Source organism: Lacerta agilis, chromosome 4, assembly GCF_009819535.1.
Source record: "Lacerta agilis isolate rLacAgi1 chromosome 4, rLacAgi1.pri, whole genome shotgun sequence".
NCBI lineage: Eukaryota > Metazoa > Chordata > Lepidosauria > Squamata > Lacertidae > Lacerta > Lacerta agilis.
This window is the reverse complement of record NC_046315.1, coordinates 16,289,525-16,317,051: the sequence shown is the minus strand read 5'-3', so window position 1 is coordinate 16,317,051 and position 27,527 is coordinate 16,289,525. Positions and strand designations below refer to the sequence as shown.

General features: G+C 45.0%; 1 protein-coding gene and 1 non-coding gene across 2 annotated transcripts in view; one reads left to right on the top strand and one right to left on the bottom strand.

The window, feature by feature from the left end:
• The window catches only part of MAML2 (mastermind like transcriptional coactivator 2), a 137,325-nt gene that overhangs the window by 53,838 nt on the left and 55,960 nt on the right, over window positions 1-27,527 (top strand). The window lies entirely within an intron of this gene.
• Window positions 8,392-8,465, bottom strand: TRNAI-GAU. Its single transcript has one exon. It is a non-coding gene; the product is annotated as a tRNA-Ile (tRNA).

Here is a 27,527-nt window from a genome sequence, read left to right as displayed (position 1 = left end):
TGGTTGGAAGTTAAAAGGAAACACAGTCGTGGTCTTCAAACAGCTTGCCTTCCTTGCAGAAGATGGAGCAGCAAGGAAGCAGATTTCACTTCCGTACGTGTTGCTGTTAATTCAATTTATATATCCTGCACTTTATCAAAGGATCCCAGGGGGGTATACAACATTAAAAGCACATTACGGAACATCAGTGATAAAAAAACATAATAAAAAAGCATACTGACAGACAGGCAAATAATGAGTTAGTCATTGTAATAACAGTCCCACCCCCACCCCATTTATTATGGTAGTGGTTGCAAGGATTATTTGTTCCAAGTACTGGAAGGGAATAAGGTAAAGATAAAGGGACCCCTGACTGACCATTAGGTTCAGTCGCGGACAAGTCTGGGGTTGCGGCGCTCATCTCACTTTATCGGTCGAGGGAGCCGGCGTACAACTTGAGGGTCATGTGGCCAGCCTGATTAAGCTGCTTCTGGCGAACCAGAGCAACGCACGGAAACTTCCTCAAAACTGAAATGTGAGGAAGCAGGTTGCACGAATAATAACAGTAGATGAACTCACACCCTTTTTTAAGAACTAAAAGTGGCAGGTAAAATATAACCGATATAATGGAAGTGGCAACTATTATTTACACAGAAACAAAACGACAACAACATGTTTTTGTATTTTAATTGCATTTTATGTATTGCATTTTGGAAACGTTGAGATAGAAATTTTCCGTTCTCCCTCGCTAGAGTTAAGCCGAGACTGCAGTTGCTTCTCTCCAACTCTCATATTTGACAATTCTGCGGGGCGGGGCAGAAGCTGCAGCAGAAAACTGCAAGCAAGCAAGGAGTTAATAATGCACATTCCTTTTTTTTCACTGCTTCCGTTTCCACACAGAAAACCGCGCCTCCTGAAACTGCTGTTCTGTACAGAAGTGAGAAGACCCGTCAGGGATGTTTTTATACACTGTGCAATCGTGTGTGAGGCGTAGTTGGCTGAGATTGTTTTAAAAGGGGGGGTGGGGGTCAGGCTAATTCATTGAGGATAAGCTGCCAACGCCAAAAGGGAAATGATGTCACAGTTTCAGCTTCCCTTAAAATCCCATTGTCTGCCTCCAGCCCCACATGCACACCCTTGTCTCCCATGCCTCATTTACAGCTTCCAATCTGGCAGGCATCCAAGTTTCCAAGACAGTCAGTGCGGTGTAATGGTTAGTGCGTCGCACTAGGACCTGGGAGAGGAGGGTTCGAATCCCTACCGGGCCCTTGAAGCTCACTGGGTGACATTGGACCTCTCAGCCTGCCTACCTCGCAGGGTTGTTGGGGTGTGTGTGTGATATGGAGAGCTGGAGAGTCATGCATGCCACCTTGAGCTCCTCGGAGGAACAGTGGGACAGAAATGGATAAAATGAAATCTATTTTGTTCAATAAAATGAAATGGTTGGGGGCAGTGGGTTGGCAGTTTGTTGCTAAAAGTTCTGAATTTTTCACTCCGTGGCGCGCCTTTTCGATTTAAGGTCAGCGACTCTTATTTTAGCTCAGTCTAGGGGGTGTGCAAATCCTATCCCTTTATTTTTGCAGATAGTTTCCACTTTCCCTCATGCCCATGTCAAGTGTTTGGGATTCTCACCTGCAGAAGCATTTGACTAGATCTGGGGTTCTGCTCCCGTTTTGCAGAGGCGGGCAGGGCAGGTGTTGTAGCAGTGCAGAGTGAGCAGCTTGTTTCTACAAAAGTGGAGGTGGATGGAGGCCTTTTGAACAGGCCCGTCTTACCCATTGAGGCTAGTGGCGCGGGGCGCCAAGTTCTGGAGGGTGCCATGCGAGAGTCCGGGGAACACCAAACTAGCGCGCTGAGTGAGCGAGGGTGTGAGGGCCGCTCCCGCTGAGGGTTGGCTCCGTTTTTTCCCTTTTAGCCTGCAGGCACCGAACTCTGCAGGGCGCCAGAAGGCTAAAAGGGAAAAAACCGAGCCGATGTTTGGCGGTAGCGGCGCACACGCCCTCACTCAGCACAGGCCCCCTCGCTCAGTGTGCTGCCTGCCATGGCCACCGCGGCACGAAGCGGCCAGCTGAGCCAGGAGCCGCCGTGTCCAGCCTCCGCCTCTGCCCCGCCGGAGGAGCCGCCCTCCAGCCGCTGCCCGCCTCCTCCAGCCCTAAAGAAAGGTCAACTGTGGGAAAGGGTGGTGCCATAGCTGTCAAGTTTTCCCTTTTCTCGCGAGGAATCCTATTCGGAATAAGGGAATTTCCCTTTAAAAAATGAAGAACTTGATAGCTATGGTAGTGGCGCTGGAGGGATCTTTGCACCACGGCGCCGGATATGCTTAAGACTGCCCTGCTTTTGAAGCATCTGCATCCAGGCTAGGTCTCCTAGACTCCGCTCTAGTCTTTAAAAGGTGAATTCTCCCTCACTGCCTCCATTTCTTCCCCTTCTGTTTGCCAGGAGGTGATGGGACCAGTGGCCATGATCTTAGTTTTTTTGATGTTGAGCTTCAGACCATATTTTGCACTCTCCTCTTTCACCCTCATTAAAAGGTTCTTTAATTCCTCCTCACTTTCTGCCATCAAGGTTGTGTCATCATCATTCTGTACAAGATCTCAAAGTAGCTGTCTTATTACAAATGAATTTCAGAAATAGACTGGAAAGAGAAGTTGCTGAACTGCAACTTATTACCAAACTTAAAACCATGGAGAGACCTGGTCTGAATAGAGACATTGGATTCTTATCTCATTATACATGATAAAGCTATTTTTAGCCATCTCACCCCTTGCTTTTTCCTGTAAGACCAATTGCGGTCATTAACAGTCGTCAACAGGTTTACCACACCTATCAGCCTTTCACCCATTCCCACCACCCTTCTGAGTAATACCCCTCCCCACCCTCTCACTATATATAAGGGTCTGGTGACTTCTGTTTCAGTGTATCTGAAGAAGTGTGCATGCACAGGAAAGAAAGCTCATACCAAGAACAAACTTAGTTGGTCTCTAAGGTGCTACTGGAAGGAATTTTTTTATTTTGTTTCGACTACGGCAGACCAACACGGCTACCTACCTGTTGTAATCAGAACTTTCAGTTAGGGGGTAGATTTTTCCTTTTAAAAGCAAGCTATGCAAAGTTTCAGTTTTGCCTGTTCTTAGAAACTTAGTGCAACTGCTTCAAGCGGCAGCCTAGACTGCCCACATCAAATCAGTAGCATCTCTTCCTAATTCAGGGCAGAATGCCTCCTGGGAATGATGCTATGTCCTGTTCCCAGGAGCGCTGGGGGAGGGAGCTAGCAGGATAGAAATGGCTTCTCCCCTTAGCTGCAGTCTTTCAGAAAGCCCTTTGTCTTGCAGTTCCAAGAACTGATCTGTCTCTGAGGTGTTACCCTCACCCACCCATCCAACATACACACTTTTTTAAAAAATCGGCAAACTCACAGTGTTCAGCCCATTCATACCAAACCCTAAGAAGTGACTCAGCAGTTTCTCCTGGTTCCCGAGCTCTTTGAGCAGGTCCTTTTTGTAAGCTGCATTCCTCCTAGATGTCAGACTTTGCCAGAACAGTCTCATGGGGGCGTTTCCAGACTTATTTTCAGACAGGATTCAATCACATACTGGCAAATTGAAGTGGATTAAAGCCCTCAGTAACCATAGTGCATCAAATCCCCACTTTTAGAAAGAAAGGGGCATTTGAAAGCTAGGAAAGTGTTGGGGAAATACATTGAAAAGTGTGGGGTGAACAGATGACTAACGGGAAGATATATGCAGTAAACATCGAGGCAAACAAATCAGGATGAATTTGGGACGAATGCTCATATTAAATATTCAGGAACAGTCAGAAGCCCAATATAACTTCGTTTATTCAACAGCTCACTTCCATATTAAAACAAGAACACACTCTGAAAAGCCCAACAAGAAGAACTACCAGTTGGCAGTTGACAGTTGACAGAGCTTGCCATTAGAACTTTCATCCACCTACGCTCTGCGATTGGTTAGAATCATAACGTGTTAAACCCAATACATAACACTCCTCCCCCCAACTTCCTAACAAAAGGAACAAATATAGTCATCAAAGTGTGCTGGCCTTTTCCGCTCCCGCTGGGACCGTCGTGGTTCCTGTGCCCGAATGGGTGACCCAGGAGGTTCAAATTCTTGGTGTACTTCTTAAACTGGACCTTGAAGGTGCCCATACCCTTTAGCTGTATTCTTTTCCTCTGGAAGTCCCGCAGAACTATGGGGGCCGGGCGGAGAGGAGGACCGCCGTCAGGACAAAGCTCTTTCAGAGTCTTAGCAGATATTATGGAGTAGGATGAGCCGGTATCCAACTCCATAGTACACGGGGATCCCTCTATCTTGAGTCGCACCCTAAGCTTATTGGGCCCCGGGGACGGAAGTTGCAGTACCCTGGCTGAAGAGGTGGACTGTAACTCTTCCTCTATGTAGGCCTCATGGACACGTTGCTTGGGTCGTGCTCCGAAGGTCTTGGAGGGGCAGACTCGACCAATGTGCCCAGTTTTCCCACAGCGGCGACATGTGGCATTCCGAAACCTGCATGTCCGCCGCTCGTGGTTTTCTCCACAGCTGGCGCAGGTCCCTTGAGGTGCGTCAGATGATCGCTGGTTCGACAATGTGCTCGTAGCTTGAGAGCTGTGGTGTCGGTCGGATCTGTCCGAAGCTCGGTGGACATCCCCATTGTGGGAATCTACTGAAGGTGACCGGTCTCGCTGTATGCGGTGAGTTCTCACTTCGGCATGTAGGCTGTAGGCCGCCTCATGGGCGTTATCCTTCTCAAAGGCTGTGGCCATATTAATTGCTTCCATCATTGTGATGTCATCTTTTGCCAGCAGCTTGCGGCGGAGACGGCTGTCTTGCACGCCAGTGATGAATCTTTCGAGAAGTCGTTCCTCGATGTCCGTGAATTGGCAATACATCGCAATTGCCCGGAGCGCGGTGATGTATTCACTCGCTGACTCTTGCGCTTGTTGCACTCTGTGCGCCAAGTCGTAGCGGCAGTGGTTCTTAGTTGGCTGAGGCGCGAGGTGTCTTGTCATAGCCTGTGTCAGCTCATCGAAAGTGCAGGCCTCTATGTCCCTGGGTGCCATCAGACCTTCCAGTAGAGTGATGGCGGAACTTCCCAGCACAGTGAGAAGTACATCTACTTTATCAATTTCCCTAGTAAACCCTTGAAGCCGAACATAGCTCTTTATTCGGCGGAGCCATTGTGGCCATTGCTCGGGGTGGCTCAAGTCGAAGTCTGGTGGTGGCCTAGTCTGCCCAGTGGCCATTTTCGTACCTTGAGCTGTCGCTTGTGTTGTGCTGGTTGATTGCGAAGGCGCTGCTGGCCCTTCCTCACTACCGGAGTTCTCCGCAGAGTCCAGCGTGACTTGATGTCGCACTCACTATGAGTGGCAGGGCGGTGCTGCAGTGCCAACTCAGGCCTCAAATCCAGGCCTCCAACTCAAGCTCACTGTGAGTGGCAGGCCTCAAAACCGGGAGGGCCAGCATCCCATCCTCGTCGCCAGTATTAAATATTCAGGAACAGTCAGAAGCCCAATATAACTTCGTTTATTCAACAGCTCACTTCCATATTAAAACAAGAACACACTCTGAAAAGCCCAACAAGAAGAACTACCAGTTGGCAGTTGACAGTTGACAGAGCTTGCCATTAGAACTTTCATCCACCTACGCTCTGCGATTGGTTAGAATCATAACGTGTTAAACCCAATACATAACAGCTCATTTGCCATATAACCACCCTACAAACAAATCGGAACCAATGTGCAACAAAGACCCGTCATAGTCTAACCTCTCCGTAAGCTTTGTGCAAGCAAATCGGGATGAATACTAAATAAATAGGTCCTTTGGAGGAACCCTCGTGGACTACAAGACATGTTTCTCCTTTGCTGGTGCCCATACCTCTGCAATTTTGGAACTGGTGTTCAAAAGGGTCAGAATGGAATTCTTTGAAAGGAGTTAAAATCCCAAACTTACTGGTGGTCATGCCCAGGGGTAAATGCCTTCTGGGACAAGATTTATAACGAACTAAAGAAGGTAATGAAAATTACCTTTAGTAAGAAACCAGAGGCATTCCTTTTGAGCATGACCAATGAAGAGATACCCAGTCAGGATAGAGTATTTTTTATGTATGCCACAACAGCGGCTAGAATCTTATTGGCAAGAAACTGGAAAGGTGAAGAGATTCCGACAGTGGAAGAATGGCAGATGAAGCTAATGGACTTTATGGAACTCGCCAAACTGACCGCGAGAATCCGAGACCAGAGGGAGGAGAAGGTGTCGCAGGATTGGAAGAAATTTAAGGACTATTTAGTTAAATATGCAAAATTGAATATTTGAGCAGAATTAGCTAGCAGAACTGGCTTTAGCATACACATGTTAGGTAAAATAATGCAGAAGAAGTTTAGATGTAAATGTCACGAATGCTTAAGAGTGGTTTAAGTTACTGAGTTCAAGTCAGAAATTATATTTGTTTAATTAACTTAAAGTTTATTGAGAGATAAGGTTAAGATTTATGGAAAAAGATACAAAGCTACCCAAATTTTATACTAGTTTTGAATGCAGGAGGGGGAACGGGGGAAGTCTGAAAGTATGTAAAGAAGATAGAATCAAGAAGAACATTGAGATAGGTGTATGTTTAGTTATGTATTTGTGTTTTTTCCTATGTCTATTGTTATTGTTATTGTTATTGTTTATTGTTTGCTGTTTATTATGTATTTCTGTATTTTCTTTTGTTTATACATGGAAAAAGAATAAAATCTTTATAAAAAAAAAAAATCCCAAACTTACTTAAATAACCCATAGGTATAAAAGCAGCCCCAATTCCAGTGAATTACATACGCCCAGGTAGTAACCTCTAAAAGTATGATCTGAGAGGCTGCATAAATCCCTCCCCTCTCAAAATTTGTTCCGTGCTATATGAGTTACTGCTTTTGAATAGCAGCGCAGCTTCCTGATCTGACACCAGCATGGTGTGTTTTTCCACTCAGAAAGTGTTCCTTTTGACCACTTGCCTTCCCAAACACATCCACACATATGGCTTTTGTTTGCTTCCTTCGGAAGCTTCAGTTACCTGGTCAACAGCAGCCTCTCACAAATGCTGCTTTGGCACACTGCAGTCGTGGAGCAGAAAAGGCACAAGTTATTTGCAAATAGACAAAAGGCTGCCAATGTTATCGTGGCCCAGTGCAGGTGTAGCCCTAAATCGATGTTATGGGCTGTTGTGACATCATCATGCACAACACAGTGGCATCACAACAGCAAGGGGGAGAAGGGGAAACTCCAGGCAGGACTTCCACTTTGGGCTGTTGTGACATCATCATGCGCATGATGACATCATAACAGTAAGGAGCCGGGAAGGGGGGGGGGACTTCAGACAGGAGTTCCGTTTTTGACAGTTTCCCCATATTGTACATAACATATACAATTACAGGTAGGTAGCCGTGTTGGTCTGCCATAGTCAAAACAAAATAAAAAAATTCCTTCCAGTAGCACCTTAGAGACCAACTAAGTTTGTTCTTGGTATGAGCTTTCGTGTGCATGCACACTTCTTCAGATAAGTGTGCATGCACACGAAAGCTCATACCAAGAACAAACTTAGTTGGTCTCTAAGGTTCTACTGGAAGATATAATTCCAATGTCATGTCAAAGACCTCAGTCAGGCTACTTAAAAGATCTTAGATGGTGAATTTGAGGAATACCTTTGCTTGTGATCTCAGAAAGCCTCTGCCAATCACAGCAGCCAGCACTCGATGGGCCAATCACATGACCCCATATAAGGCAGTGCCATCTGTTAGGGTGCAAAAGTATAGGTCAATGGCAGTGCCATTCAGGCTTAAGAAGGAGGAAGATCTCTCTCACTATATATACACTATTATTCATAATAGTAGCTGAATAGTAGCTAAAGAGCAAACACAAACATCAGCTGGAGAAGGGTATTATTCAGTGTAGGGCTGTTGTTGTTGTTGTTGTTGTGGATTTGAAACTAGCACTGAAAATAGCCTCCTGCAGCCTGAGAGGAGCTGCAGAATTTACTTCCATTAGATGACTAATAGCAGACAATCTCAAACCTTTCCCTTTAGTATATTGTTTTGGCTTCCTGACAATTCTGTTCTCTCAAGGGACATGTAAATATAAGCTCTTTCCCCAGGAAGATTAGCTAATAAAATATCCTGCTAGTTTGCAGAATATCTAAACACACACACAAATGTACAAATTTTATTCAAGCGTGCCCTCCTCCGTATTTTTGTTCCTGTTTTTTGGCACTATTCTCCCTCCCCCCTCCCCCCCCCACACCAAAAATGGCCTTCCTGAATCAGAGGGAGTGGCAGCCAATGGCGAGGGAATCATAGAACTATAGAGTTGGATGGGATCCTGAGGATCTTGTAGTCCAACCCCCTGCAATGCAGGACTACGCAGCTGTCCCAAACAGGGATTGAACCTGCAACCTTGGGGTTATCAGCACCACGCTCTAACCAACTGAGCTAGCCAGGCTGCTAAACCAGGAAGGTATTCTTCGCTCAGCACATGCCAGAATTGACTCACGCAGGATGTAGTGATCGCCACCAGGTTGGTTGGCATTAAAAAAAATGCTTAGACACATTTGTGGAGGGTCTAGCTACCAGCAGCTACTAGCCACAATGGCTATGTTCTGCGTCCAAGTAAGAGGAAGCTGTTTTCCTCTGAAGAACAATTAATTCATTCAGAAGCATTAAGATTCCCGTTCCTGCTTTTCCTGGCTTCTGTATCCTGGGGTTGTTCTTCTTGTCGGTTTTTAGCAATTAAAATATTGCCTGTCATTTTGGAGGGGTGGGGAAGCTGCGCTTTTGAGGGAAGTGGAATAACCAAGAGGTCCCCCTCTGCTGAGCTTAGAACCCCAGAAGATCTGTAGGGAACGAGGAGAGGTACATTCGACACTCAAATTGCACAAACAAGGGCCCAAATCGTGTACTGTATAGTCGAAGGAACCCTTTAAAAGGCATACCGGTAGGACTGTACTTGCCACACATTCCCAAGGCCGCCACAGAGTCTACCTGCACCTCTGAACACTTTCCCAGGGTGAGCGCAATTGTGAGTGGGATTGCCAGCGTTTTCCCCCCAGCTCTCCTTCCCCCTTTAAATCATTTTTACTTCTAGGCCAATCACGTGAAGCCGCGATGCGCATAAGTTGGGAGTATCATTATTTTTAGTTGATACCGGTATATGTAAATGACGCGGGTAGCGCTGTGGTCTAAACCACTGAGCCTAGGGCTTGCTGATCAGAAGGTCGCCGGTTCGACTCCCCGCGACGGGGAGAACTCCCGTTGCTTGGACCCTGCTCCTGCCCATCTAGCAGTTTGAAAGCACGTCAAAGTGCAAGTAGATAAATAGGTACCGCTCCGGCGGGAAGGTAAACGGCGTTTCCATGCGCTGCTCTGGTTCGCCAGAAGCGGCTTTGTCATGCTGGCCTCGTGACCCAGAAGCTGTATGCCAGCTCCCTCAGCCAATAAAGTGAGATGAGCGCCACAACCCCAGAGTTGGACATGACTGGACCTAACGGTCAGGGGTCCCTTTACCTTTATGTAAATGGCCAGTGCTTTTTTCTACTCATATTGAAATACTGTCCCTCAGTGAGGCCAAACTTAGATTCACAAAATGTTTAGGGGGTAGGCTTCCCCCCCCGCATACCCCCAGGAAAAAAGCACTGAAAATGGCAATTTGTGTATTATGCATCTTGCACACTTAAGATGAAGGGCAGCTTAATCATCGTCCGATATCTGACTTTCACATCACACACTTTGAATGCATGTCTAATAATTAACATGCCAGGATATTACATGATAACAAGGAAGCAGATATAATGCCGATCATTCTTTTAGGGCAAGGATATATTTGGACAGTGCTGAAACAACAGAACATTAATGTATAGATATCACTGCATATCTTTTATTTTAAAAAATTTGTAGAAGCTAGAGTAGCTCATTCACCAAGCAAGTAGTACTTCCTGTGGTCTATGGAAAATGTATCTGTTTCATCAGTGCTATTAAAAAAAAGGAGCCAGATGTTTAAGGGGAATATTTTCCATGTGGAGAGGAGGGCACAGAGCTGTGAAACTTTTTTTTTTTAAAAAAAGAAAAAACTTCCAAGCTGCTGTTATGCAGAAAACAGGAAGGCAACTTCCTCTCTGTGTGCCTACAAGGAGGAAGCAGCAGGCAAGTGCTTAATGAAGATGTCAACCCAGAAATGAAAGGGGCAATTACGTAGTTTGTTAAAGGTGCTGGGAGTTGTAGCACAGTGTGCGGCAAACTACAGTTCCCAGGCTTCCATGTGCTTTTAAATGCACTTCAAGTGCATGTTGGGTACACAACCCATATCCAACTTCCTGATTGTGTCGCTGAATAGATAGAAAATAGGTTTGAACTTTTGGAAGCTGCCAAGGCAAATCCCGCCATGGCTAATATTTGAAGTTTTTGTATCTGCTCAAATTCCATTTTAGCTCCGGCAGAAATCCTCAGAACCACTTACTGGATTTAGTGGGGTTACTAAGGAGTAAATGATATTCGTCCTTTCCTCCCGCCTAGGCCCATGTGTTCAGCTGGCATTTGTAGACATTAGCTGTCTTGAGAATATATACACGCAGAAAGGCTCCCACAGAAACGGCTTAAAAAAAAAAAATATTGAAACCAGCTGAACGAATCTGTAGGAAGTTGTACTGGGACAAGTGAAATGTATACTCTCGTTCCTAAGGAAACACAAATATATTTAAAGCACGCTATTTCACATGAGAAGCGCTTCCAGAATGCACTGTTAGGTCCTATTTTTCTCCCGCATTCGAGTCCGCAAGAAATTCTCTTTCAAAAATGAAGCAACAAATACGTTTTGTGACTTCAGGTTTGGAACAACGGAGAGATAAACGTTTTGCCATTCTACGCCACTTATCATGTTCAGTACATGAGTAGCAGACTCATTTATCTGAGTGCCAGAGTTTGTAGCGGGTTAAGAACTTAATTGGCTCTGGAGGGCCATTCTTAACCTGAAACTGTTCTTAACCTGAAGCACCATTTTAGCTAATGGGACCTCCCTCTGCCGCTGCGCCGCCGGAGCATGATTTCTGTTCTTATCCTGAAGCAAAGTTCTTAACCTGAAGCGATATTTCTGGGTTAGCGGAGTCTGTAACCTGAAGCGTCTGTAACCTGAGGTGCCACTGTATAGGAATATAGGAAGCTGCCTTATACAGTGGTACCTTGGTTCTCAAACTTAATCCGTTCTGGCAGTCAAACCGTTCGAAAACCAAGGCACGGCTTCAGATTGGCTGCAGGAGCTTCCTGCACTCAATCGGAAGCCACATCGGATGTTCAGCTTCCAAAAAACGTTCGCAAACTAGAACACATAACTTCCAGGTTTGAGGCATTTGGGAGCCAATTTTTTCGGGAGCCAAGCCATTCGAGAACCAAGGTACCACTGTACAGAGTAAGACCATTGTTCCATCTGACTGGTTTCAGCTCTTCAGGTATCTCCTAGTCCGGGGGTCAGCAACCTTTTTCAGCCGTGGGCCGGTCCACCGTCCCTCAGACCATGTTGTGGGTATATATATTTTTGGGGGGGGGGGAATATGTATGAATTCCTATGCCCCACAAATAACCCAGAGATGCATTTTAAGTAAAAGGACACATTCTACTCATGTAAAAACACACTGATTCCTGGACCGTCCGCTGGCCGGATTTAGAAGGCGATTGGGCCGCATCCGGCCCCTGGGCCTTAGTTTTTCCTAGTCCTACAAGGAGATGCTAAGGATTTAACCTGACACCTTCTGTGTGCAAAGGATGTGCTCCACCACCACTGAGCTTTCAAGAAATAGAAGTTTGCAAATGTAGGAAATCCGGGGGGGGGGGGTTCAGAATGGGAAACTTCCAAAACAAACAAAACAAACGGAGGTGTATTGATCATGCTCAGTGGTTCCAGAATGCCGTCTTGACTATTGGGAGGGTGGATTGGAAAACCGAGGGCAGGGGAATGGAACGGCACATTCCAGAAAAGGGTATGGCCGGCCGGAAACCTGAACCGGAGCATTCCACGCAGTGGCATTTTGTTGCACATCCCACTTGGCCTGTTTAAAACTAATTATGAAAGCTGCTCTGAAGTCACTTTTGAGTTCTCTCGATTCTGCTTCTAAACTAGTTCCCAGGAACTCCCTAACGGGTCTTGTCATTTCCTCTTCTTGGGGAGCCTTGGGAACTGTAATTCTGAAAAGGGGCCTTGGGATCTTGAGCACAGGATCCTAAGCAATTCCCATAATTGTTTGGAGGAAGCCTCTGCAGTAAACTAGAAACATTATAGGTTGCAGGGCAAATATGCCCCCAATTATAGGTTGTAGGGCAGATTTGCCCTCAATTTATGTTCCAGCAATGTACAGACGTCTGTTTCTCCTTTCTTGTGCTGAATCCTGGTGTGCTTTGCTGAAAGCTGTGCTTTTGTGATAGGGATATTATCACATTTTTCTGAGCGATATTTTGCGCCAGGGAAAGCCCACTATTTCCCCCAGGTGGACCATTCGTTCCTGCCGCGATTCCTTTGTGGAATGCAGTTGTGTGAGTGTCACAGACACCTGCGGGATGTTTTTGTCATATAATTAGCGGCACTTAATACAGCTCTCCCTTTACACGCCAGTACCATTCTGCAAACTATTTAATGTGCCTTTCTTTCTTTCCTTTTTTATCGTCGTTTCTTTAGCAGCTTTGAGGTTCCCTGCGGGACCAGATTTCACATACAAGAGTTGTGTTTTTTTTCTAGAACCTATGAATAGCTAGGAAGAGACAGCAAAGCCCCTTCCATTGGCCCAATTTGACCCATTTGTATAGGGGTTTTTTCTGTTATCCTGAGGTTTTTGAGCAAAAAGAATGCCGAGCCAGGATACAGGTCTGGCGCTGGCAAGTGATGTCTCCAGACAAACACTGGATGCATGGAGCATCTTGGTAGGCCCAGCAGATCTTAGCTGGCAGTGCCATTACTTCCAGTTGTCTGCTCTTGTTCCTGTTGTGGAATAGCCCACCTACCCGCCTTATGAGCCATGTCTGCAATCAATGTGGACTATAGTTCCCAGGATTCCTTTGGGGAGAGGCCATGGCTGTTCAAAGCTCTATGACACTGCTTCAAATGTATACTGCAGATGGGGCCACAGTTAAGAAATTCTCCCATCCAATGACCTCAGGGTTGCCAGGAAGTCCCCTTCAGACTTTGGATGCGTGGATAAGCAGGAAAATTTTCAGATTTCTCTTGAAAAGTCAGTAAAGATAGCGGCCGACAGAGAAGGCATTCCACAATTGGGGGGACTGCCAGCTGGGCAGCCCTCAGGGGTAGCATCACCAGCAAGGCCTCACCTGTGAATCGTAAGGTCCAAGATGGCTGATACTGGGGGAGGTTCTCTTTTAGGTGCTTGGGTACAAAGCTATTTATGGCTTCATGTGCTACTACCTGCTCGTTGAATTGGGCTGGGTAGCACATTGGCAACACTTTCAGGACATGGTCCCATCAGGCGTCCCCTCTTACCAGCCTAGCTGCCACAGTCTACTCTAGCTGCAGACCGTTTTCAAGGGCAGCGCCACATACGGCGCACTACAGTAGTCCAGACATGGTCACCAAAGCGTGGACAATTGAGGCCAGGCTATTAAGCCACATATTGTCACCTATATTCTGTCTAGATGGGTGCTACTGCAGTATACCTATCAATGAGCAAACACTGTTTCTTTGGAGAAGAACATTGCTGTACTTTCATATTGTCTTTCCTGCTATGTTCTCTAGGAAGTTCACAGCAGGTTAAAAACACAAGCAGATTGTACCAATAAAACGATCTGCCAACTTTATTTCAAAAGATGTGCGGCATAATTTTTGACCTCAGTTACTCGTGTGCAAACAACTAGCAGAGATTATCAGAAGAAGTTACTTATTTTGCTTCAGCAGTGGCAAAATGTCATCAGGCTGGCCCTAATGTTGGGCATTGCCTCAGGCGGCTAATTTTGGGTGTCATGAAAGAGCAACATATTTTTTACTTATTTAATTTATTCCATTTTTATGGACATCAAAGGGGGAAATATGGTTCTGAGATTTTCTGCTTCTGTCGAAATAATTTACCTGGCCTTGGGTGCTCTGCAACTTGACTTGAGGCAGCAAAATGTCTTGGTCGGGCCCTGACAAATTATTAGCCTTTCATCCAATCTATCTGTCACAGATCTAGAGAATCTGTGGCCCTCCAGAAATTGCTGACCTCGGCTCCTGACAGCCTCAGCCAGCATGACTGGTGGGATATGTAATCCGGCAACAGTCAAAGGACTACAGGTTCCTCATTCCTGTTCCATTAAAAGCCATTTTCTTTCATGTTTATGATACTTGAGGATGAGATGAACGATTGCATTTAAAAATCTGAGATGGCTTGTTTTCCCCATTGTCCTAATTTTTGTTTTGGCTCTGTCATGGGCAATCTGGGAGAAGCAGAATCTAAAATGTGTAGAGAGGTGATCTGCAGCTTCATGGAGCACAGAGAGAGGGGGGAGAGGCAGACAGACAGACACAAAACCCCCCACTAAGCCATAGTTGAGATATCATAAACAGGGACTCTCAAGGTTATCGCTGACTGAGCGATAAACAACTCTGGAATGCAGGGTCCGACATTGAAATACGGCTCAGATGTGTGTGTCACTGAGGCCTTGGAAGAGGCTACGCTTAAAACTTTGCAAAGATTAACTACCCGGCCAATATTTATGCGTGCATGTGGCAGCAGACTTCCTTTCCTTCCCAGAGATGAAGCGATTGAGCAAAGATAGAGCACAAACATTAGTCGAGCAGGAGGGGAAGGAGAATTATGACACGTGACAGGCTCCGATTCTCACTTGGTTCCCCCGCACGGCAGACTCCCCAAGCGTTCCTATTTTCCAGGGGCAGTCTTGAATTTACAGAAGCCGTTCTGGTTTCTGATTTGATCCCAGAATGTCCTACTTTTCCTTAGGACGTCCCTATTTTCACAGGAGAAATATTGGAGGGTATGGAGTCATGCGACCCCCCTCCCTCAAAAAGCCATCTGAAGGCAGCCCTGAATAGGGGAGTTTTTAAATGTTTTGTTATGTTTTTGTATATGTTGGAAGCCACCCAGAGTGGCTGGCATTTCTGTTATCTTGAGTACAAATCTTACTTGTCATATCTCTCTGTTTAAAAATACTATGCGTTGAGCTGCACATAGTAACTCGTCATATATTTCTTTAAATAAACCATCTTAAGAAAAATTCTTCGCTCCCAAGTCTCCATAAATCTGGACAAAAAGCTAATCCAATTGAAGCTACTGAAAGGTTAATCTCTTTGCAGTTGCTGATGGTCAGGTGCAGATTCGTAAACACAAAGACTGCTAGGTTGAAACGCATCTGGCTATTGGAATTGGTACTCATCATGTTTTAAAATCTTGTTATCCTAAACATCTAACCCATTTTGTTTTTAAACGTTTTAAGTATATGTGACAATTTAACTCAAAATCGAACATTTAGGAATAGGAATAGGAATAGGAATAATTTATTATTGGCCAAGTACATTTTTCAACATACTTGGAATTTGTTTCAGCTACATTGCAATGTAAACATACAGACACTGTTCCTCTCACAATACAAAGAAGCAAGGAAACCCCACCCATAATTTACCCCCCCCCCTTCAGCTATACAACTATGAATTTAACAATTTAATGGCACAAGGGAAAAAACTATTCTTGTGCCTGGCCGATTTTGTATATGAACTCCTGTAGCGATGTCCAGATGGAAGTAAATCAAGCAGATGATGACCGGGATGTAAAGGATCTGCTACAATTCTCTCTGCTCTCTTCCTAACTCGGGTAGCATAAATTGTCTCTATTGAAGGCAAGCTAACACCAATTACCCTTTCTGCAATTCTTACAGCTCGTTGGAGCCTTTTCTTGTCTCTCTTGGAGGCTGTACCGTACCAAGCTGTTATAGAATTACAGAGAACAGTTTCAATGATGCCTCTGTAGAATTGGAACAACACTTCCTGGGACAATTTAAATTTCCTTAGTTGACGCAGGAAATACAGCCTCTGGTGGACCTTTTTAATAATACTATTGATGTTGCTTGACCAATTTAAGTTATAAGAAATTATAGAGCCCAGGAACTTAAAGGACTCTACTACTACAACCATGTTACCAAGAATGGAAAGTGGTGGCAGAACGGAAGAGTGCCTTCTGAAATCAATTACCATTTCTACTGTCTTTTGGGTATTTAGTACCAAATTATTTTCGGTGCACCACGAAACAAGATGGTCTACTTCCCTCCTATACACAGATTCATCGTCCTCCTGGATAAGCCCAATAACTGTTGTGTCATCAGCAAATTTCAAGATCTTAACCGATGGATCAGTTGAGGTACATTCATTTGTGTAGAGAGAGAAAAGCAGTGGGGAAAGCACACCCCTGGGGAGCACCGGTATTGATGGTATTGTTGCTCGATATAATTTTCCCCAACCTCACCTGCTGCCTCCTGTCCGTTAAAAAGCTGTATATCCATCGGCAAACAGGGGCAGGTAAATTGAGATTAATTAATTTAGAAAACAATTTAGATGGTACAATAGTATTAAAAGCTGAGCTAAAATCCAGAAATAGAACACTTTGTGTGTTATTTTGTAATATACGTTGTTGTACCTGACTTTTCATATTGGTTCTTAATGTTGTTTTTGTCAGGAATTACCGGTAGTTCCCGTTTTTGCTTTGGGGAACCAAAATTCAGAAACTGAGCCAGGAATGCACTCACATTTTTAATAGTTCAGTTATCTGGAACGAGCAAAATACATGGGCATCCCACAGGAACAGCAGCACCTCTTACTGACCAAGAGGCCTCTGTAGAGGTGGCACTTGGGCATTGGGACTGCTGAGGAGGAGACAGATCCAACTTTCTACGAAGAACCATGGCTGTTGTTGCCACCGCAGCAGCGGGCGATGCATTCCTTGGTGACTGGATCTCCTGCCCCTGTGGATTCTGCTGCCTGAAGCAGTCGCCTCACCTTGCCTCATGCGTGGGCCGGCCTTGCGTGCAAGAGCTCTTTGTTTCCACAGTAGATACACATAACAAGCTTTGGCTCAGGGCAGAGCTTTATTACATTGTTGTCAAAATAATTAGTTTGAGGAATTAAGAATAACTACAGGCAGAGATTGGGATATGTGTCAGTTTTTTCAAAAAGCTGGCGTTCCTACGGAAACATGGGAAACTGTGACTTTAAGCAACATCTGGCATATAATACATAACTGCAGTGCCTTTGAGATACATGCAAGGGGGGGGAGAAATGTTTTACACTCCCCCCTCTTTGTGATTTAAAACAACAACAAACATATTTGTACTGAGATCACCTTCTGGGCATCCTGCTTTTAAAATCTAGGTGATTTGCGCCAGCTCCACTGTGCAGTTGTGTATGGTACGATGCATTTCATACCAAGATGCTCTTAATTTTGCAGAGACAGCAGCAATCCGTGAATCCTGTTTGCTGTGCTGGTAGTTCCTGCAGCTGTTTGGCCATCGGGTCACGAAAGAGAGCTTGAAGCTGGAGCTTGAAGCTTCATTTTTGTGTGTGTTTTGATGCCTCCCCTCCCCCCCCCCCAAAAAAATTGGGGTTTGGATTTTGGGGTGTTAAGAGAGAAAATATCTTTCCAGTCTACCCCCTCAGCCTTTCTGCTGACCATTTCTCAAGCCTTTTGTCTCAGGCGCAAGTGGACTTTTATCCTATGAGACAGGGTCACTGTCCACCACCGGCAAATGATGTGATGTTATTTGATATCCAGCTTTATTCCAGCCACACTGCTGCAATCCACCCGCTATTTTCAGTATGAAAACCGTTCGCTTCTCAGCTTGTTATGCAGTCAGAAATGGTTAAAGCCTATTTCTTTTTAGCAGTCAGAGGGCAACCAAAATAGCCATTAAGAAAAGCTATCTTTGTTGTATTTTGGTTTTTGGGTTTTGTTTAAAAAAAGCTAAATTATACTTTGAATCCACATAGTGTCTTTCAAGTGTGCACTCAGTACTTCTCACAACAGCTCTGCAAGGAAGGGCAATGTTATCCTCACATGTTGTTTAATGACTGCCTGCATTCCTTCTATCACGGAACTCAAGGTGGCATGCACGGGGTTTCCAGGTGGTAGACTGCTCCTGAACATGGAGGTTTCAGTTCTTTGGATCTAGTGGAGGGGGTCGTTATTGTTGTTGGCATCTGACTGTCTCGAAAGTCAATGGAGTGCACATCCGGGGGCCAGTGTTTGAAATTCCCCAGGCACCAGGCGCATTTCACAACTGGCACAGGTCCAGTCACAACTACATGGAGATTTCCGGAGCAACCACAGTTAAAGAAAACTTCTGCATTAGTCCATAGTTAATTCCATTTCCATTGTGTGTGCGTCTCTTTCTTGCATACTGGGTCAAATGAATTGTAAGCGCAAGCTGCAGTCAAGCAATGTAGTTGAGATCATAGAATTGTAGCTTTGAAAAGGGACCCCCCGGGGTCATCTAGTCCAACCCCCTGGCAATAGGGATTCCTTTGTGGCTACCATAACCTTGGAGCTTAAGGTGCCATATCTGAATTTCTAACACTGCCAGGGACTAAGTCAGACTGCTGGATAATCACAGCGCCTGCTGTAGCTGCAGAGACCGGTAACTCGTAACTGCTGCCTCCCTTGTTGTTTTACTGATATGGTCCAAAGGGAAGCAGAGCAAGACGTTTGGCACCAGCTTGATTGCAGTAAGTTGCCTGGAGGTGGCAAACAGGGAGCAGAGGCTTAAAAGGCTCGTAGAACTGTAGAGTTGCAAGGGACCTCAGTGGTCATCTAGTCCAACCCCCTGCAATGCAGGATTCTCGATGGGTCTATCTAGATCAGTATTGCCCACTCTGACTGGCAGTGGCTCTTCAAGGTTTCCAGCTGTACCTGGAGACACCAAGTATTGAACTTGGGACCTCCTGCATGCAAAGCAGGTGCCCTGTCCTTCCCGGTGACATGAGAGGATATTTGCCATTACTGTTCTTTTTTGTGACTTCTGGAATCGTAGAACAATGAACATTTGGAGAAGGGAAGCCTTCTCTTTCCACTACAGGCCATTGTCAAGCTTTGATTAATAAACTTTGATTTCATAACCTTCGGGGGGGGGGGGAGAAGCCAGCCCTCTTAAATCCCGAGGGTTTATGGGGGGTTATTTATTGTTTAGTGACTCTGACCTTTTTTGCCATCGAACAGCTCTGGTGGAGAATTGCATAGCTTGGACTTTTCAAATTGCTAGATTGCATTTGGCTGAACTGATCCTTATCTGCCAAGGTTACATTTGGCTTCAGGGAAACTTCTTTGGCGTCTCAGCCTCACGCATCTTTGAAGGGGAACTTTTACCCCAGCTTGGTTTCACCATTTACATTTGTTTAGAAAGGCCCAGATCAAATCAGAAACAGTTTCCACTGTTGCTTATTGTTGTCATTCACGTACCACTTTTAAAAAAACAAAAACGTTTATTGTGATTGACTGTGTGACATCGCTGTGAGGCAGAGCACAAGAGGAATATCGTGGAAATTACAAGAGCGCTGAAATTCTTCAGAATGTGCAATGCATATATGTTAAGAAACACCCGTGTGAATAAATGAAGTTTTGCTCTCTTGGTTCTTTGAGCCAAATGTTTACCCCAGCATTCCTTATCCTGGTGCTTTTCAGACATTTTTGGACTACAGAGCTCTTCATTCCCGACCATTGGCCATGATGAAAATGACTGATGGGAGCTCGATTCCAAAACATCTGAAGGGTACCAGGTTGGCTAAGACTGGTCTACTCAGCTGTTGACATTTTACCAGGGTCTCGGGCAGAGATATTTTCCATCCTCTGCTACTTGATGCCATTAACTGGGGATGCTGAGGAAAGCATGTGCTCCCACACGGAGCTACAGTCTTTCCTCTAAAAAAATATTTGGGAAATATACTGGAGCCTACCTTACACCAAGGCCACATTTGCAGCCTACATTTAAAGCACCATGATGCATACCTCTAGACAGTCATGGCTTCCCCACTCCCTTGAAATGTTATGGGTGTTAAAAATTGTGAGGAGACCCCTGTTCCCCTCACAGAACTACAGTTCCCTGAGTGGCTTAACAATCAGCCCCTCTTCACAGAGAAATCTGGGAGTTGTAGCTCTGTGAAGGGAATAGGGGCCACCCAACAATTCTCAGCACCCTTAAAAAACTAGTGAGGTGAAGTTACACAGAACCGGGCAGAGGGCCTTCTCAGTAGTGGTGCCCACCCTGTGGAATGTCCTCCCAACCTTTAGAAGACACCTGAAGGCAACTCTGTATAGGGAAGTTTTTTTTTTAATGTTTAACGTTTTATTATGTTTTTGTATATGCTGGAAGCCGCCCAGAGTGGCAACCCAGTCAGATGGATGGGATACAAATAATAAAATTATTGTTATTAACTGTTCCCAGGATCCTTTGGGGGGAAGCCATGACAGTTTACAGTGGTATCGTACTGCTTTATGAAATAGTGTGCAACGGTGTGACTTTTACCTTTGCACAGTGGAATAGTTTTACCCTACATCCGGGCAAGCAAAGAATTTATCAAGGATGCAAACCATCCAGGCAGCCTGAGGAGAGAGGGCATGGCTGAGCAGTACTAAAAGCTTGAGGAGAGCTCGGAGGGCCATATTTGGCCCCCGGGGCCTAAGTTTCCCCACCCCTGACACCCATAATAATAGATTCTAGCTGTGAGAAAGAGCATGGGAATGGCCATTAAATTGTTTAGCTCCATAGAACAGACGTTGGTGCCTCAAATGGCTGTAGTAGCGTACATATTTTTTTCCTGTTTAGTCTAAACAGGGGCTTAACAGTCTTGCTCCGTGTGAGTGTTTGTGTTTGTGCCGAGCGCTAAGCCAAAGTCAGCACAGTTAACTTCCTCTCCTATTCCTGGCTCCTTATTTCTCTCCTCAGAGGAAAGGCTTAACGTTATGTGCTGAGATTCTCAAGGTATGTCCATCAGGTTTGGCCACTGAGGGGAAATGTTAGCGAGGGCTTCCAGGTGCATGGAGTTTCAGAAATCCATATATACATACACAACTTCAAGATTTCCTGTGAAAACAAAACTCAGCCAGACCTCTCTTTGACCAACACTGACCATACTTACTGGCTCATTTGGAGTTTTTCAACCCCTAGATTGTGTATTTGTGTGGAAAAGAAAATGTCTTTGATGATGATGATGGTGATGATTAGACATTAAGTAATATTTAATGTCATTTACTATTATTATTATTATTATTATTATTATTATTATTATTATTTAGATTTCTTACCCACCTTCGCTGTGAGCTCCCAAAGCAGCTTGCAGCAATTGAAAAATGCAGTATTAAAAACAGTTTTTAAAAATTACAATCAAGAGAATATGATGAATCCTAAAATCTATGTCTCAGGTGTCCAAGGCCAAGGTAAAGAGGTGAATCTTCAGCATTTGATTAATAAAACTACATAAGGAAGGTGTCAGGCGCACGTCAATGGAGAGGGAACTCCACAACTTAGGGGCCACCACAGAGAATGCCCTGGCCAGCTTGTCTGACTCCAAGCCCAAAACACAGGCATCCTTCAAAATTCATTTTGCTGTTCTCCAACCAAGTAATGTGTACAAAAATACATATATTGTAGTGGGCATAAAAATGCAGGTATTTAGTGTGTAAAATAGCATACAAAAATGCATTCTGGTAGGCAAAATAGCTTTGCAAAAATGTGTGTATTCGGAAAAATACTCACTAAAATGTTGATGAATTTTCACATGGACTTTTTTCTTTCAATGCAAACTGATATTTGCTTTTAGTTCATCTGGTTCAGCATCCCGTTCTCACAGAGGCCTGCCAGATGCTTGTGTGGAGAACCGAATTTAAGATTGGAAAAATGAGAAACCGAGAGATACCGAACTTAGCAGACTTGGGGGGGGGCAGTGTAACACTCATTATAAAACATGGAGTTTGGACTCCCTGCGTGTAATGTGAGAGGAGCTCAGATGCTCCTCTGAATCGCCCAAGTTGGCAGAACGAGGCTGACAATTTCCTGAGAAATAGCCGTTCTTTCTCATGAGAGTTCTGGCACTCATGCCTCATCTGGCCACAGCTGGATATTTCTGTGAGAACAAATTTGCTCAGAGCATTTTGGAGTTTTCACTTCTAGCTGAAAACAGGAAACGAGAGGAATGTAACATTTCATACCTTCTGAAATCAGAGGCATGAAATTGATTGTGAATTCGGGTCAGATTTTATTTATTTAATTAATTAATTCGCGGCCTGACCTTTTTCTCCATCCATACAGCTCTACTGAAAAGCGCTGCAAATTGAAAGGCAAATGATAGTCCACTGCACACTCTCCCCAGTTTATATTTATAGAAATGTGTGTGTGTGTGTGTGTGTGTGTGTGTGTGTGTTTCCTCCCACCCCCACCCCTTCAAATCTGGGGTTGAATATGCAGAGGAATTATTGCTTCGCGTCCACAGATTCCTTCAGCAGAGTGCAGGATCAAAACTCCAAAATTCAGGATCACTGTCTCCTGCTTCCTGACCAACAGAGTGAAGGAGCTGCAATGAGGAACACAGAATTGCCCTAATGGGAGAGGCCAAACAGATGCCTATGGGAAGACCGCTAGAGGGCTAGTGGCTTTGAAAAGAGGGTTGGACTAATTTATGGAGGACCAACTACCATTGGATACCAGCCATTGTCAGATAGATACTGTCCAGTCAAAGGCAATATACCAGTTGCAAGTAAGCACAAGTAGAGGGAGTGTCATTGTGTTCGGATCCTGCCTCTGAGCTTCCTATAGGCTGCTGTGAGCCTAGGATGCTAGATTAGATGGGTTTTTGGTCTGATTCAACAGAGTTCTTCTTTCATTTGTGTTTTAATACTTTGTTTGGATGCAGGTGGCACTGTGGTCTAAACCACTGAGCCCCTTGGACTTGCCAATCAGAAAGTCGGCGGTTCGAATCCCCACAGCGGGGTGACCTCCCATTGCTCTGTCCCAGCTCCTGCCAACCTAGCAGTTCGAAAGCACACCAATGCAAGTAGATAAATAGGTACCGCTGTGGCGGGAAGGTAAACGGCGTTTATGTGTGTTCTGGTTTCCGTCATGGTGTTCCATTGCGTCAGAAGCAGTTTAGTCCTGCTGGCCACATGACCCAGAAAACTATCTGTGGACAAACACCGGCTCCCTGGGCCTGAAAGCAAGATGAGTGCCGCACCCCAGTCGCCTTTGACTGGACTTAACCGCCCAGGGGGTCCTTGACCTTGACCTTTAAAAAAAAAATTATTGGAAGCCACCCAGAGTGGCTGGGGCAACCCAGTCTGATGGGTGGCATATAAATAAAATTATTGTTGTTAATCATTATCACTACTACTACTACTATCTTGTTGCTTTCAGTATTTGCACACCAACTGTCAGGTATTTGCCTTCTCCTCACGAGTAGGACCTTTCACCGGGCTCTCTTCGCAAGGAGAAGGTAAATCCCTGACACCAACCATGAACAAACATGCTGTGGTTAACAAGCAAAACTCAGAACAATAAACCACAGCATGGCAAGAAGAAGACAACATGGCTGGCACCCTGAATATTTTGTTGCAGGACCCACTTACTTGTTTTCTTGCGATGGAGCCATGCCCTTGCCAGTCGTTTGAGCCTTGTTGACGTCAGCTCCTCTGCACAAACCCACACCCTCACACGCCATCAGATGTCAGCGACAACGTACTGCGTGTTACGCTTACGGAAGCTCCTTCGTCATATCTGCAGCTTAGACTTAAACCCGGGATTGCGGAAGGGACATTTTCAGCTGCGTTCCCTTAATGGATGAGCTTCCAAATGTCACGTGGCAGAGGTGGGCAGGCCGAAGGCAAAAGTGGGCAGAGCAGAATGCTGGTTCCTACAAGCACTCGCGTGCTCCTCCTTCCCAACTTCCATGAACACAACCAAGGAGCATCATCGGAGTCCAGCCAGGCAGGAAAACGCAGTGCAAAGCAGAGCCAGTGAGGGGTGTGGCTTGGGAAGAGGGATGTGGGGAGGGCTGTATTTGGCCTCCAGTCCTTAGGTGCCCCATTCCTGCTTTAACTGGTTCAACCATCTCCCCAGGGAACTCTGGGAACCATAGTTTTATGAGAAGGGAACAAGTGATTCCTGACAGAATTCTCAGCGCACCTTCTCCAAACTACACTTCCCAGAGTTATTTGGGCAAAGCCGCAACAGTAAAACTGGCACAAAGCCGACACGTGTTCGATGGATAAATGTGCCCTTGGTGGGTTATATTAAGAGGTTCCTTCCATGAATGGGAAGGCGCTCTTGCTCGCACAAGCAGGGAGTGCGACTTGCACACACACACACACACACCCCGGACAGGCTGCCATGCCATGTCCAAAGTCCGTTTCGGGGGCCTAATTTGGTCCGCCGGTCGATTTAATCTTTTCCCCGTGGCAGTATATGTCCTGGGCTTAAATCCCCCCCAAAAACTCAGCAACTTCAACCCTAAAAAAAGAAGTGTGCATGCAAATGAAATCTCATACCAATAACAAACTTAGTTGGTCTCTAAGGTGCTACTTCTATTTTGTTACTAAAAAAAAAAAAGCTCAACAACTCTGGGGGTTGAGCTCAACAACCTCAATCCTAAAGTTTGGGGACCCCTGCCATAAACTATTGCCAAAGGTCCCTCAGTCTTGAGGATTGGCTTTGTGGGGGGCAGTGGGGTGGAACTTCAGCAGGGGAAAGGGTTCAGGAAAACTCCATTCTGCGAGCAGAACACGGCGCACAGTTCTCTGGATCCAACCCACAGTATATAAAAGCGATTATGAAGTCACCCGCAGTCTTCTCCAAGCTAAACAATCCAATTGTCTTCTGCGTTTCACTTTGCTTTGACACACTTGAGCTGGAACATTGTTGTTGTTGTTGTTGTTGTTGTTGTTGTTGTAATATTAGCCATGTTATTGTTGTTGTTGTTGTTGTTGTTATAATATTAGCCATCTTCCTTAGCTTTCCTATTAAAACAAGTTCGCTTAAATCTTCCCAGACGTGTGCATTTCCCAACAGGACCTCTGTGTGTTTTTGTAATTAGGTATTTTTAGTTTTGCCTTGTTTTACTGCTGCAGGAAGAATCTCATTTGTCAGCACTTTTTCAGCATGGCTAAATAAAGGCTTATTGGCAAACTCCATTCAACTCTTTGATAACGGCCCAACTTTAGAAAGAAAGAGCGAACAGACCCTGCTGTGTCGGACCAAAGCCGTGGCTCAGGCGAAAGGGGAAGACAATGCCTGCTTTCAGATATTAGAGGTGCTTTGTGTCCCGATAAAAAGCCCAAATTAATGTTTGAAAGGGGTATTGCTAATTCCCTCCCTTCCCCGCAACTTAGCTTGGCTGATTCATGAATCTTATTTAGACAAGATCTCCTACTTGAATTGTCTTGCCCCAGAATCCACCAGGCAGTATCAGATGGTTGACTAAAGGTGTCATTGGATAACTTTCTTATCTTTCAAAACAAAATAAAAAATAAAAAAAATTCCTTCCAGTAGCACCTTAGAGGCCAACTAAGTTTGTTCTTGGTATGAGCTTTCGTGTGCATGCACACTTCTTCAGATACACTGAAAAAGAAGTCACCAGACCCTTATATATAGTGAGAGAGTTGGGAAGGGTATTACTGGTACTCAGAAGGGATCTTTCTCTCTTTTAGAAGGATGTGTGTTATGTGTAGGATATGCAATATAGGGAGTGTTAGGGCGATGATCCAAGGACACTTATAGTTATTTTCTTATGGGGGACTGATCTATACATTCAGAATATTCTCCTGGTACAACTCAGCTGGGACTACGTGGCCTGTTTCAGGTGATCAACCTAGGTGACTGGGGAAAAGCTGCAATGAGCTTTGGACTCACGCAACTCCTTTTCTCCTCTTTCTCCTTCCCAGGTGACAAGGGCTTTAGAATTAACCAGAGTTCCTTGTTGTAGCCATACTCAGGAAACTGTGGCTTTTTCTAAAGTTAGTTGAAAGAAATTCATCTCTGAAATGATGGGTTGACCTTGGTTTGGAGCAAACCACAGTTCTGTGCAAACAGGAATATGTAATAGAAAACTGTGGTTTGTTTTGAAGTGAAAGCAGAAACTTTCACTCTCCATGCTCACACAAAGAACAAAATAGACAGGGAGGGCATGAACCTAAGGCTCACCACAGTTTGTTTCCAGTCACCTAAAACTGTGGTCCCCAATGTGGCACCCATGGGCGCCACAGCACCCTTGTAAACCCTCCTTAGCACTCAACTAAGTCTTTTGCCCCTACATTTAAAAAAAAAAGGTAATTTGTTTATTGGTTGAAGGTTCTCTTTATCGTCTGTGTTTTACTTGTTTTCGGATGTGTGCAAAGGTTTTGTTTGTTTGGGTGGGCAGGGTCAGGACATCACCAGTTTTTCTTCTGTGAAATGGATATTTTGTGGTGCTCACGACAATTTGTTAGATGTTCAGATGTGCTAAAACAAGGTTATGGAACCCTGATCTAAACCTTGTAGCCTCCAGGTGTTATTGGGCTACAACTTCCATCATCCTTGGCCACTGGCCATACTGGCTGCTGCTGATGGGAGCCAGGGTCTAACAATGTCAGTAGGACCACAGGTTAGCTACCCCTGTTTTGGTGACCACCTGTACTGATCCCATCACTTCAGACTGCTGTAGGTGGGGAATTGCATGTTTGAGTTGCATGCCCACATTAAATAAGATAAAGAAAGTTCCCCACAAACATAAAATTGGCGCACCGGGGTCGGGTGTGTGTGTGTGTGTGTGTGTGTCCATTGTCTCTTTCCTCACAAATCCTGTCCTCACAAATCCTGTTTTAAAGGCACATTCAAGATATGAACAGGGTGTGAGCCTGTGACCTGTGACCTAGATTCAGGAATTAAGTAGTTATAATAACAAAAGAGTGGCCAAAACCCAGATAATGCAATCAGGTAACTTGCCAGACAGGAGATAAACAATGCACTCAGATTTCTGTTGTAGACCGCCTTTTCTGTGATGTAGGTATGATGTTTGTGGGGGGTGGTCTTGGGCTACACCCCTTCTGTGATGTATGTATGATGTATGGAGGGGTGGTCTGGAGCTCCAGGGCAGGAAATATTAAAAATGGATATATAAGGCCTTGTGTGCCATTGTTCAAGGTCCTCCTCCTTTCTCCTGCATGTGGGGAAGCACCCTGTTGCAACAGTTAATAAAGATCAGGCTTACTAGCTGCTTTGCTTCTCAATAGTCTCTGGTTGGTCTCTGTTATTTTCTCCTACCGACAGAGAACCTACAAAAGGACTCTATATGGGCTCTTGGGTACCACATAAGGGAAAAGGAGCAGTTTTGTGTTTTTTTGTTTTGTTTTGTTTTTTTACTTATATCATCCTGTAAGCACACAAACTCAGACCTGCAGTCCAGTAGAGGATCACATGGTGCGCGCACAATTTTAGTGGTAACGTTTCATAAAACCTGGCATAACAGTTTTATACCCTAATAATCCTTAATGTGATAACTTGCTATTTTGACAAACAGGTT